The sequence below is a fragment of the Glycine soja genome, chromosome 6 (assembly GCF_004193775.1).
Source record: "Glycine soja cultivar W05 chromosome 6, ASM419377v2, whole genome shotgun sequence".
Classification (NCBI taxonomy): domain Eukaryota; kingdom Viridiplantae; phylum Streptophyta; class Magnoliopsida; order Fabales; family Fabaceae; genus Glycine; species Glycine soja.
This window is the reverse complement of record NC_041007.1, coordinates 29,813,391-29,826,805: the sequence shown is the minus strand read 5'-3', so window position 1 is coordinate 29,826,805 and position 13,415 is coordinate 29,813,391.

Genomic DNA, 13,415 nt, shown 5'->3' with positions numbered 1-13,415 from the left:
GACGCTAATTGAAAAGGAAGCTCTGAGAAAATCAAACGACAATAATTTTAACTCGATGTCGATGAGCCTGTAATATATCGAGACGCTCGTAATTGAAAACTAAAGCTCTGAGAAAATTCAAACGACAATACTTTTGACACGGATGTCGATGAGTCCCGTAGGATATCAGACGCTCAAATTGAAAATGGAAGCTCTGAGAAAAATCAAACGACAATAATTTTTAACTCGGATGTCCGATTGAGTCCTGTAATATATCGAGACGCTCGTAATTTAAAATAGAAGCTCTGAGCAAATTCAAACGACAATAACTTTTCAATCGGACGTTCGATTGTGTCCCGTAGGATATCGAGACGCTCGTAATTGAAAATGGAAGCTATGAGAAAATTCAAACGACAATAACTTTTAACTCGGATGTCCGATTGAGTCCTGTAATATATCGAGACGCTCATAATTGAAAACTGAAGCTCTGAGCAAATTCAAATGACAATAACTTTTGACTCGGATGTCCGATTGTGTCCCATAGGATATTGAGACGCTCGTAATTGAAAACGGAATCTCTAAGAAAAATCTAACGACAATAACTTTTAACTCGGATGTCTGATCGAGCCCTGTAATATATCAAGACGCTCGTAATTGAAAACAGAATTTCTGATCAAATTCAAACGACAATATCTTTTGACATGGATGTCCGATTGAGCCCCATAGGATATCGAGACGCTCATAATTGAAAACGGAAGCTCTGAGAAAAATCAAACGACAATAATTTTTAACTCGGATGTTGATTGAGTCCTGTAACATATCGAGACGCTCGTAATTGAAAACAGAAGCTCTGAGCAAATTCAAACGACAATAACTTTTCAATCGGACATTCGATTGTGTCCCGTAGGATATCGAGATGCACGTAATTGAAAACGGAAGCTATGAGAAAATTCTAACGACAATAACTTTTCAATCGGACATTCGATTGTGTCCCGTAGGATATCGAGATGCACGTAATTGAAAACGGAAGCTATGAGAAAATTCTAACGACAATAACTTTTAACTTGGATGTCCGGTTGAGTCTTGTAATATATCGAGACGCTCATAATTGAAAACTGAAGCTCTGAGCAAATTCAAACGACAATAACTTTTGACTCGGATGTCCGATTGTGTCCCGTAAGATATTGAGACGCTTGTAATTGAAAACGGAAGCTCTGAGTAAAATCAAACGACAATAACTTTTAACTCGAATGTCTGATCGAGCCCTGTAATATATCAAGACGCTCGTAATTGAAAACAGAAGTTTTGAGAAAATTCAAACGACAATAACTTTTGACACGGATGTCCGATTGAGTCCCGTAGGATATCGAGACGCTCATACTTGAAAACGGAAGCTCTGAGGAAAATCAAACGACAATAATTTTTAACTCGGATGTCCGATTGAGTCCTGTAATATATCGAGACGCTCGTAATTGAAAACAGAACCTCTGAGCAAATTCAAACGACAATAACTTTTGACTCAGATGTTCGATTGAGTCCCGTAGGATATCGAGATGCTCGTAATTGAAAACGGAAGCTCAGAGAAAAACAAACGACAATAATTTTTAAGTCGGATGTCCGATTGAGTCCTGTAATATATTGAGATGCTCATAATTGAAAACTAAAGCTCTGAGCAAATTCAAACGACAATAAATTTTACCTCGAATGTTCGATTGAGTCCTGTAATATATCGAGACGCTCGTAATTGAAAACAGAAGCTCTGAGAAAATTCAAACGACAATAACTTTTGACTCGGATGTTCGATTGTGTCCCGTAGGATATCGAGATGCTCGTAATTGAAAACGGAAGCTCTAAGAAAAATCTAACGACAATAATTTTTAACTCGGATGTCCGGTAGAGTCCTGTAATATATCGAGACGCTCGTAATTGAAAACAGAAGCTCTGAGCAAATTCAAACGACAATAACTTTTGACTCTGATGTTCGATTGTGTCCTGTAGGATATCGAGACGCTCATAATTGAAAACAGAAGCTCTGAGAAAACCGAACGACAATAATTTTTAACTCGGATGTCCGATTGAGTCCTGTAATATATCGAGACGCTCGTAATTGAAAACAGAAGTTTTGAGAAAATTCAAACGACTATAACTTTTAACACGGATGTCCGATTGAGTCCCGTAGGATATCGAGATGCTCGTAATTGAAAAAGGAAGCTCTGAGAAAAATCAAACGACAATAACTTTTAACTCGAATGTCCGATTGAGCCCTGTAATATATCGAGACGCTCGAAATTGAAAAAGGAAGCTCTGAGAAAAATCAAACGACAATAACTTTTAACTCGAATGTCCGATTGAGTCCTGTAATATATCGAGACGCTCGTAATTGAAAACAGAAGCTCTGAGAAAATTCAAACGACAATAACTTTTGACTCGGATGTTCGATTGTGTCCCGTAGGATATCGAGATGCTCGTAATTGAAAACGGAAGCTCTAAGAAAAATCTAACGACAATAATTTTTAACTCGGATGTCCGGTAGAGTCCTGTAATATATCGAGACGCTCGTAATTGAAAACTAAAGCTCTGAGCAAATTCAAACGACAATAAATTTTGATACAGATGTCTGATTGAGTCCCGTAGGATATGGAGACGCTCATAATTGAAAACGGAAGCTCTCAGAAAAATCAAACGACAATAACTTTTAACTCGGATGTCCTATTGAGCCCTGTAATATATCGAGACGCTCGAAATTGAAAACGAAAGCTCTGAGAAAAATCAAACGACAATAATTTTTAACTCCGATGTCCGATTGAGTCCTGTAATATATCGGGACGCTCGTAATTGAAAACAGAAACTCTTAGCAAATTCAAACGATAATAACTTTAGACTCGGATGTTCGATTGTGTCCCGTAGGATATCGAGACGCTCGAAATTGAAAACGGAAGCTCTATGAATAGTCAAACGACAATAACTTTTAACTCGGATGTCTGATCGAGCCCTGTAATATATCAAGACGCTCGTAATTGAAAACAGAAGGTCTGATCAAATTCAAACGACAATATCTTTTGACATGGATGTCCGATCGAGCCCTGTAATATATCAAGACGCTCGTAATTGAAAACAGAAGTTTTGAGAAAATTCAAACGACAATAACTTTTGACACGGATGTCCGATTGAGTCCCGTAGGATATCGAGATGCTCGTAATTGAAAAAGGAAGCTCTGAGAAAAATCAAACGACAATAACTTTTAACTCGAATGTCCGATTGAGCCCTGTAATATATCGAGACGCTCGAAATTGAAAAAGGAAGCTCTGAGAAAAATCAAACGACAATAACTTTTAACTCGAATGTCCGATTGAGTCCTGTAATATATCGAGACGCTCGTAATTGAAAACAGAAGCTCTGAGAAAATTCAAACGACAATAACTTTTGACTCGGATGTTCGATTGTGTCCCGTAGGATATCGAGATGCTCGTAATTGAAAACGGAAGCTCTAAGAAAAATCTAACGACAATAATTTTTAACTCGGATGTCCGGTAGAGTCCTGTAATATATCGAGACGCTCGTAATTGAAAACAGAAGCTCTGAGCAAATTCAAACGACAATAACTTTTGACTCTGATGTTCGATTGTGTCCTGTAGGATATCGAGACGCTCATAATTGAAAACAGAAGCTCTGAGAAAACCGAACGACAATAATTTTTAACTCGGATGTCCGATTGAGTCCTGTAATATATCGAGACGCTCGTAATTGAAAACTAAAGCTCTGAGAAAATTCAAACGACAATATCTTTTGACACGGATGTCCGATAGAGTCCCGTAGGATATCGTGACGCTCAAAATTGAAAATGGAAGCTCTGAGAAAAATCAAACGACAATAATTTTTAACTCGGATGTCCGATTGAGTCCTGTAATATATCGAGACGCTCGTAATTTAAAATAGAAGCTCTGAGCAAATTCAAACGACAATAACTTTTCAATTGGACGTTCGATTGTGTCCCGTAGGATATCGAGACGCTCGTAATTGAAAATGGAAGCTATGAGAAAATTCAAACGACAATAACTTTTAACTCGGATGTCCGATTGAGTCCTGTAATATATCGAGACGCTCATAATTGAAAACTGAAGCTCTGAGCAAATTCAAATGACAATAACTTTTGACTCGGATGTCCGATTGTGTCCCATAGGATATTGAGACGCTCGTAATTGAAAACGGAATCTCTAAGAAAAATCTAACGACAATAACTTTTAACTCGGATGTCTGATCGAGCCCTGTAATATATCAAGACGCTCGTAATTGAAAACAGAATTTCTGATCAAATTCAAACGACAATATCTTTTGACATGGATGTCCGATTGAGCCCCATAGGATATCGAGACGCTCATAATTGAAAACGGAAGCTCTGAGAAAAATCAAACGACAATAATTTTTAACTCGGATGTTTGATTGAGTCCTGTAACATATCGAGACGCTCGTAATTGAAAACAGAAGCTCTGAGCAAATTCAAACGACAATAACTTTTCAATCGGACATTCGATTGTGTCCCGTAGGATATCGAGATGCACGTAATTGAAAACGGAAGCTATGAGAAAATTCTAACGACAATAACTTTTCAATCGGACATTCGATTGTGTCCCGTAGGATATCGAGATGCACGTAATTGAAAACGGAAGCTATGAGAAAATTCTAACGACAATAACTTTTAACTTGGATGTCCGGTTGAGTCTTGTAATATATCGAGACGCTCATAATTGAAAACTGAAGCTCTGAGAAAATTCAAACGACAATAACTTTTGACTCGGATGTCCGATTGTGTCCCGTAAGATATTGAGACGCTTGTAATTGAAAACGGAAGCTCTGAGTAAAATCAAACGACAATAACTTTTAACTCGAATGTCTGATCGAGCCCTGTAATATATCAAGACGCTCGTAATTGAAAACAGAAGTTTTGAGAAAATTCAAACGACAATAACTTTTGACACGGATGTCCGATTGAGTCCCGTAGGATATCGAGACGCTCATACTTGAAAACGGAAGCTCTGAGGAAAATCAAACGACAATAATTTTTAACTCGGATGTCCGATTGAGTCCTGTAATATATCGAGACGCTCGTAATTGAAAACAGAACCTCTGAGCAAATTCAAACGACAATAACTTTTGACTCAGATGTTCGATTGAGTCCCGTAGGATATCGAGATGCTCGTAATTGAAAACGGAAGCTCAGAGAAAAACAAACGACAATAATTTTTAAGTCGGATGTCCGATTGAGTCCTGTAATATATTGAGATGCTCATAATTGAAAACTAAAGCTCTGAGCAAATTCAAACGACAATAAATTTTACCTCGAATGTTCGATTGAGTCCTGTAATATATCGAGACACTTGTAATTGAAAATGGAAGCTCTGAGAAAAATTTAGCGACAATAACTTTTAACTCGGATGTCCGATTGAGTCCTATAATATATCGAGACGCTCGTAATTTAAAACTAAAGCTCTGAGCAAATTCAAACGACAATAACTTTTGACTCAGATGTCCGATTGTGTCCCGTAGGATATCGAGACGCACGTAATTGAAAACGGAAGCTCTCAGAAAAATCAAGCGACAATAACTTTTAACTCGGATGTCCGATTGAGTCCTATAATATATCGAGACGCTCGTAATTGAAAACTAAAGCTCTGAGCAAATTCAAACGACAATAAATTTTGATACAGATGTCTGATTGAGTCCCGTAGGATATGGAGACGCTCATAATTGAAAACGGAAGCTCTCAGAAAAATCAAACGACAATAACTTTTAACTCGGATGTCCTATTGAGCCCTGTAATATATCGAGACGCTCGAAATTGAAAACGAAAGCTCTGAGAAAAATCAAACGACAATAATTTTTAACTCCGATGTCCGATTGAGTCCTGTAATATATCGGGACGCTCGTAATTGAAAACAGAAACTCTTAGCAAATTCAAACGATAATAACTTTAGACTCGGATGTTCGATTGTGTCCCGTAGGATATCGAGACGCTCGAAATTGAAAACGGAAGCTCTATGAATAGTCAAACGACAATAACTTTTAACTCGGATGTCTGATCGAGCCCTGTAATATATCAAGACGCTCGTAATTGAAAACAGAAGGTCTGATCAAATTCAAACGACAATATCTTTTGACATGGATGTCCGATCGAGCCCTGTAATATATCAAGACGCTCGTAATTGAAAACAGAAGTTTTGAGAAAATTCAAACGACAATAACTTTTGACACGGATGTCCGATTGAGTCCCGTAGGATATCGAGATGCTCGTAATTGAAAAAGGAAGCTCTGAGAAAAATCAAACGACAATAACTTTTAACTCGAATGTCCGATTGAGCCCTGTAATATATCGAGACGCTCGAAATTGAAAAAGGAAGCTCTGAGAAAAATCAAACGACAATAACTTTTAACTCGAATGTCCGATTGAGTCCTGTAATATATCGAGACGCTCGTAATTGAAAACAGAAGCTCTGAGAAAATTCAAACGACAATAACTTTTGACTCGGATGTTCGATTGTGTCCCGTAGGATATCGAGATGCTCGTAATTGAAAACGGAAGCTCTAAGAAAAATCTAACGACAATAATTTTTAACTCAGATGTCCGGTAGAGTCCTGTAATATATCGAGACGCTCGTAATTGAAAACAGAAGCTCTGAGCAAATTCAAACGACAATAACTTTTGACTCTGATGTTCGATTGTGTCCTGTAGGATATCGAGACGCTCATAATTGAAAACAGAAGCTCTGAGAAAACCGAACGACAATAATTTTTAACTCGGATGTCCGATTGAGTCCTGTAATATATCGAGACGCTCGTAATTGAAAACTAAAGCTCTGAGAAAATTCAAACGACAATATCTTTTGACACGGATGTCCGATAGAGTCCCGTAGGATATCGTGACGCTCAAAATTGAAAATGGAAGCTCTGAGAAAAATCAAACGACAATAATTTTTAACTCGGATGTCCGATTGAGTCCTGTAATATATCGAGACGCTCGTAATTTAAAATAGAAGCTCTGAGCAAATTCAAACGACAATAACTTTTCAATCGGACGTTCGATTGTGTCCCGTAGGATATCGAGACGCTCGTAATTGAAAATGGAAGCTATGAGAAAATTCAAACGACAATAACTTTTAACTCGGATGTCCGATTGAGTCCTGTAATATATCGAGACGCTCATTATTGAAAACTGAAGCTCTGAGCAAATTCAAATGACAATAACTTTTGACTCGGATGTCCGATTGTGTCCCATAGGATATTGAGACGCTCGTAATTGAAAACGGAATCTCTAAGAAAAATCTAACGACAATAACTTTTAACTCGGATGTCTGATCGAGCCCTGTAATATATCAAGACGCTCGTAATTGAAAACAGAATTTCTGATCAAATTCAAACGACAATATCTTTTGACATGGATGTCCGATTGAGCCCCATAGGATATCGAGACGCTCATAATTGAAAACGGAAGCTCTGAGAAAAATCAAACGACAATAATTTTTAACTCGGATGTTTGATTGAGTCCTGTAACATATCGAGACGCTCGTAATTGAAAACAGAAGCTCTGAGCAAATTCAAACGACAATAACTTTTCAATCGGACATTCGATTGTGTCCCGTAGGATATCGAGATGCACGTAATTGAAAACGGAAGCTATGAGAAAATTCTAACGACAATAACTTTTCAATCGGACATTCGATTGTGTCCCGTAGGATATCGAGATGCACGTAATTGAAAACGGAAGCTATGAGAAAATTCTAACGACAATAACTTTTAACTTGGATGTCCGGTTGAGTCTTGTAATATATCGAGACGCTCATAATTGAAAACTGAAGCTCTGAGCAAATTCAAACGACAATAACTTTTGACTCGGATGTCCGATTGTGTCCCGTAAGATATTGAGACGCTTGTAATTGAAAACGGAAGCTCTGAGTAAAATCAAACGACAATAACTTTTAACTCGAATGTCTGATCGAGCCCTGTAATATATCAAGACGCTCGTAATTGAAAACAGAAGTTTTGAGAAAATTCAAACGACAATAACTTTTGACACGGATGTCCGATTGAGTCCCGTAGGATATCGAGACGCTCATACTTGAAAACGGAAGCTCTGAGGAAAATCAAACGACAATAATTTTTAACTCGGATGTCCGATTGAGTCCTGTAATATATCGAGACGCTCGTAATTGAAAACAGAACCTCTGAGCAAATTCAAACGACAATAACTTTTGACTCAGATGTTCGATTGAGTCCCGTAGGATATCGAGATGCTCGTAATTGAAAACGGAAGCTCAGAGAAAAACAAACGACAATAATTTTTAAGTCGGATGTCCGATTGAGTCCTGTAATATATTGAGATGCTCATAATTGAAAACTAAAGCTCTGAGCAAATTCAAACGACAATAAATTTTACCTCGAATGTTCGATTGAGTCCTGTAATATATCGAGACGCTCGTAATTGAAAACAGAAGCTCTGAGAAAATTCAAACGACAATAACTTTTGACTCGGATGTTCGATTGTGTCCCGTAGGATATCGAGATGCTCGTAATTGAAAACGGAAGCTCTAAGAAAAATCTAACGACAATAATTTTTAACTCGGATGTCCGGTAGAGTCCTGTAATATATCGAGACGCTCGTAATTGAAAACAGAAGCTCTGAGCAAATTCAAACGACAATAACTTTTGACTCTGATGTTCGATTGTGTCCTGTAGGATATCGAGACGCTCATAATTGAAAACAGAAGCTCTGAGAAAACCGAACGACAATAATTTTTAACTCGGATGTCCGATTGAGTCCTGTAATATATCGAGACGCTCGTAATTGAAAACAGAAGTTTTGAGAAAATTCAAACGACTATAACTTTTAACACGGATGTCCGATTGAGTCCCGTAGGATATCGAGATGCTCGTAATTGAAAAAGGAAGCTCTGAGAAAAATCAAACGACAATAACTTTTAACTCGAATGTCCGATTGAGCCCTGTAATATATCGAGACGCTCGAAATTGAAAAAGGAAGCTCTGAGAAAAATCAAACGACAATAACTTTTAACTCGAATGTCCGATTGAGTCCTGTAATATATCGAGACGCTCGTAATTGAAAATAGAAACTCTGAGAAAATTCAAACGACAATAACTTTTGACTCGGATGTTCGATTGTGTCCCGTAGGATATCGAGATGCTCGTAATTGAAAACGGAAGCTCTAAGAAAAATCTAACGACAATAATTTTTAACTCGGATGTCCGGTTTTGTCCTGTAATATATCAAGACGCTCGTAATTGAAAACAGAACCTCTGAGCAAATTCAAACGACAATAAGTTCTGACTCGGATGTTCGATTGAGTCTCATAGGATATCGAGACGCTCGTAATTGAAAACAGAAGCTATGAGAAAATTCAAACGACAATAACTTTTAACTCGGATGTTCGATTGAGTCTTGTAATATATCGAGACGCTCGAAATTGAAAACTGAAGCTCTGAGCAAATTCAAACGACAATAACTTTCGACTCAGATGTCCGACTGTGTCCCGTAGGATATCGAGACGCTCGTAATTGAAAACGGAAGCTATGAGAAAATTCAAACGACAATAACTTTTAACTCGGATGTCCGATTGAGCCCTTTAATATATCGAGACGCTCGAAATTGAAAACGGAAGCTCTATGAAAAGTCAAACGACAATAACTTTTGACATGGATGTACGATTGAGTCCCGTAGGATATCGAGACGCTCATAATTGAAAACGGAAACTCTGAGAAACATCAAACGACAACAATTTTTAACTCGGATGTCTGATTGAGTCCTGTAATATATCGTGACGCTCATAATTGAAAACTAAAGCTCTGAGCAAATTCAAACGACAATAAATTTTAACTCGGATGTCCGATTTTGTCCCGTAGGATATCAAAACGCTCGTAATTGAAAATGGAAGCTCTGAGAAAAATCAAACGACAATAACTTTTAACTCAGATGTCCGATTGAGCCCTTTAATATATCGAGACGCTCGAAATTGAAAACGGAAGCTTTCTGAAAACTCAAACGACAATAATTTTTAATTCGGATGTGTGATTGAGTCCTGTAATATATCGCGACGCTCGTAATTTAAAACTGAAGCTCTAAGCAATTTCAAACGACAATAAATTTTGAATCGGATGTCCGATTGTGTCCCATAGGATATAGAGACGCTCGTAATTGAAAACGGAAGCTCAGAGAAAAATCAAACGACAATAATTTTTAACTTGGATGTCCGATTTTGTCCTGTAATATATCAAGACGCTCGTAATTGAAAACAGAACCTCTGAGCAAATTCAAACGACAATAAGTTCTGACTCGGATGTTCGATTGAGTCTCGTAGGATATCGAGACGCTCGTAATTGAAAACAGAAGTTATGAGAAAATTCAAACGACAATAACTTTTAACTCGGATGTTCGATTGAGTCTTGTAATATATCGAGACGCTCGAAATTGAAAACTGAAGCTCTGAGCAAATTCAAACGACAATAACTTTCGACTCAGATGTCCGACTGTGTCCCGTAGGATATCGAGACGCTCGTAATTGAAAACGGAAGCTCTAAGAAAAATCTAACGACAATAATTTTTAACTTGGATGTCCGATTTTGTCCTGTAATATATCGAGAAGCTCGTAATTGAAAACAGAAGCTCTGAGCAAATTCAAACGACAATAACTTTTGACTTGGATGTTCGATTGTGTCCCGTAGGATATCGAGACGCTCGTAATTGAAAACAGAAGCTATGAGAAAATTCTAACGACAATAACTTTTAACTCGGATCTCCGATTGAGTCCTGTAATATATCGAGACGCTCATAATTGAAAACTGAAGCTCTTAGCAAATTCAAACGACAATAAATTTTGACTCGGATGTCCGATTGTGTCCCGTAGCATATCGAGACGCACGTAATTGAAAATGGAAGCTCTGACAAAAATCAAACGACAATTATTTTTAACTCGGATGTCCGATTGAGTCCCGTAATATATCGAGAAGCTTGTAATTGAAAACTAAAGCTCTGAGCAAATTCAAACGACAATAAATTTTGACTCGGATGTCCGATTGTGTCCTGTAGGATATCGAGACGCTCGTAATTGAAAACGGAAGCTCTGAGAAAAATCAAACGACAATAACTTTTAACTCGGATGTCCGATTGAGCCTTGTAATATATCGAAACGCTCGAAATTGAAAACGAAACCTCTAAGAAAAGAAAAACGACAATAACTTTTGATTCGGATGTCCGATTAAGTCTCGTAATATATCGAGACGCTCGTAATTTAAAACAAAAGCTCTGCGTCCCGTAGAATATCGAGACGCTCGTAATTGAAAACGGAAACTCTAAGGAAAATCAAACGACAATAAGTTTTAACTCGGACGTCCTATTGAGCCCTGTAATATATCGAGACGCTCGAAATTGAAAACGGAAGCTCTAAGAAAAGTCAAACGACAATAACTTTTAACTCGGATGTCTGATCGAGACCTATTATATATCAAGACGCTCAAAATTGAAAACAGAAGCTCTGAGTAAATTCAAACGACAATAACTTTTCACTCGGATGTCCGATTGAGTCCCGTAATATATCGAGACGCTCGTAATTGAAAATGGAAGCTCTGAGTAAAATGAAACGACAATAAGTTTTAACTCGGATGTCCTATTCAGCACTGTAATATATCAAGACGCTTGAAATTGAAAACGAAAGCTCTAAGAAAAATCAAACGACAATAACTTTATACTCGGATGTCCGATTGAGCCATGAAATATATCGAGACGCTCGAAATTGAAAACGGAAGCTCTAAGAAAAGTCAAAGGCCAATAACTTTTAACTCGGATGTCCGATTGAGCCCTATAATATATCGAGAAGCTCGAAATTGAAAACGGAAGCTCGACGAAAAGTCAAACGACAATAACTTTTGACTCGGATGTCCGATTGTGTCCCGTAGGATATCGAGACGCTCGTAATTGAAAACGGAAGCTCTGAGAAAAATCAAACGACAATAACTTTTAACTCGGATGTCCGATTGAGCCCTGTAATATATCGAGACGCTCGAAATTGAAAACGGAAGCTCTAAGAAAAGTCGAACGACAATAACTTTTAATTCGGATGTCCGACTGAGTCCCGTAATATATGGAGACGCTCGTAATTGAAAACTGAAGCTCTGAGTAAATTCAAACGACAATAACGTTTGACTCGGATGTCCGATTGTGTCCCGTAGGATATCGAGACGCTCGTAATTGAAAACAGAAGCTATGAGAAAATTCTAACGACAATAACTTTTAACTCGGATGTCCGGTTGAGTATTGTAATATATCGAGACGCTCATAATTGAAAACAGAAGCTCTGAGAAAAATCAAATGACAATAATTTTTAACTCGGATGTCCGATTGAGTCCTGTAATATATCGAGACGCTCGTAATTGAAAACGGAAGCTCTAAGAAAAATCTAACGACAATAATTTTTAACTCGGATGTCCGATTGAGTCCTGTAATATATCGAGACGCTCGTAATTGAAAACGGAAGCTCTGAGAAAAATCAAACGACAATAATTTTTAACTTGGATGTCCGATTGTGTCCCGTAATATATCGAGACGCTCGTAATTGAAAACTAAAGCTCTGAGAAAATTCAAACGACAATAAATTTTAACTCGGATGTCCGATTGTGTCCCGTAGGATATCGAGACGCTCGTAATTGAAAACGGAAGCTCTGAGAAAAATCAAACAACAATAACTTTTAACTCGGATGTCCGATTGAGCCCTGTATTATATCGAGACCCTCGAAATTCAAAACGGAACCTCTAAGAAAAGTCAAACGACAATAACTTTTAACTCGGATGTCCGATTGAGCTCTCTAATATATCGAGACGCTTAAAATTGAAAACGGAAGCTCTAAGAAAAGTCAAACGACAATAATTTTTGACTCGGATGTCCGATTGTGTCCCGTAGGATATCAAGTCGTTCGTAATTGAAAACAGAAGCTCTGAGTAAATTCAAACGACAATAACTTTTCACTCGGATATCCGATTGAGTCCAGTACGGTATCGTGACGCTCGTAATTGAAAACGGAAGCTCTGAGTAAAATGAAATGACAATAAGTTTTAACTCGGATGTCCTATTCAGCACTGTAATATATCGAGACGCTCGAAATTGAAAATGGAAGCTTTAAGAAAAGTCAACCGACAATTACTTTTGACTCGGATGTCCGATTGAGCCCTGTAATATATCGAGACGCTCCAAATTGAAAATGGAACCTCTAAGAAAAGTCAGACGACAATAACTTTTAACTCGGATGTCTGATCGAGCCCTGTATTATATGAAGACGCTCGAAATTGAAAACGGAAGCTCTAAGAAAAGTCAAACGAGAAAAACTTTTGACTCGGATGTCCGATTGTGTCCCGTAGGATATCGAGACGCTCGTAATTG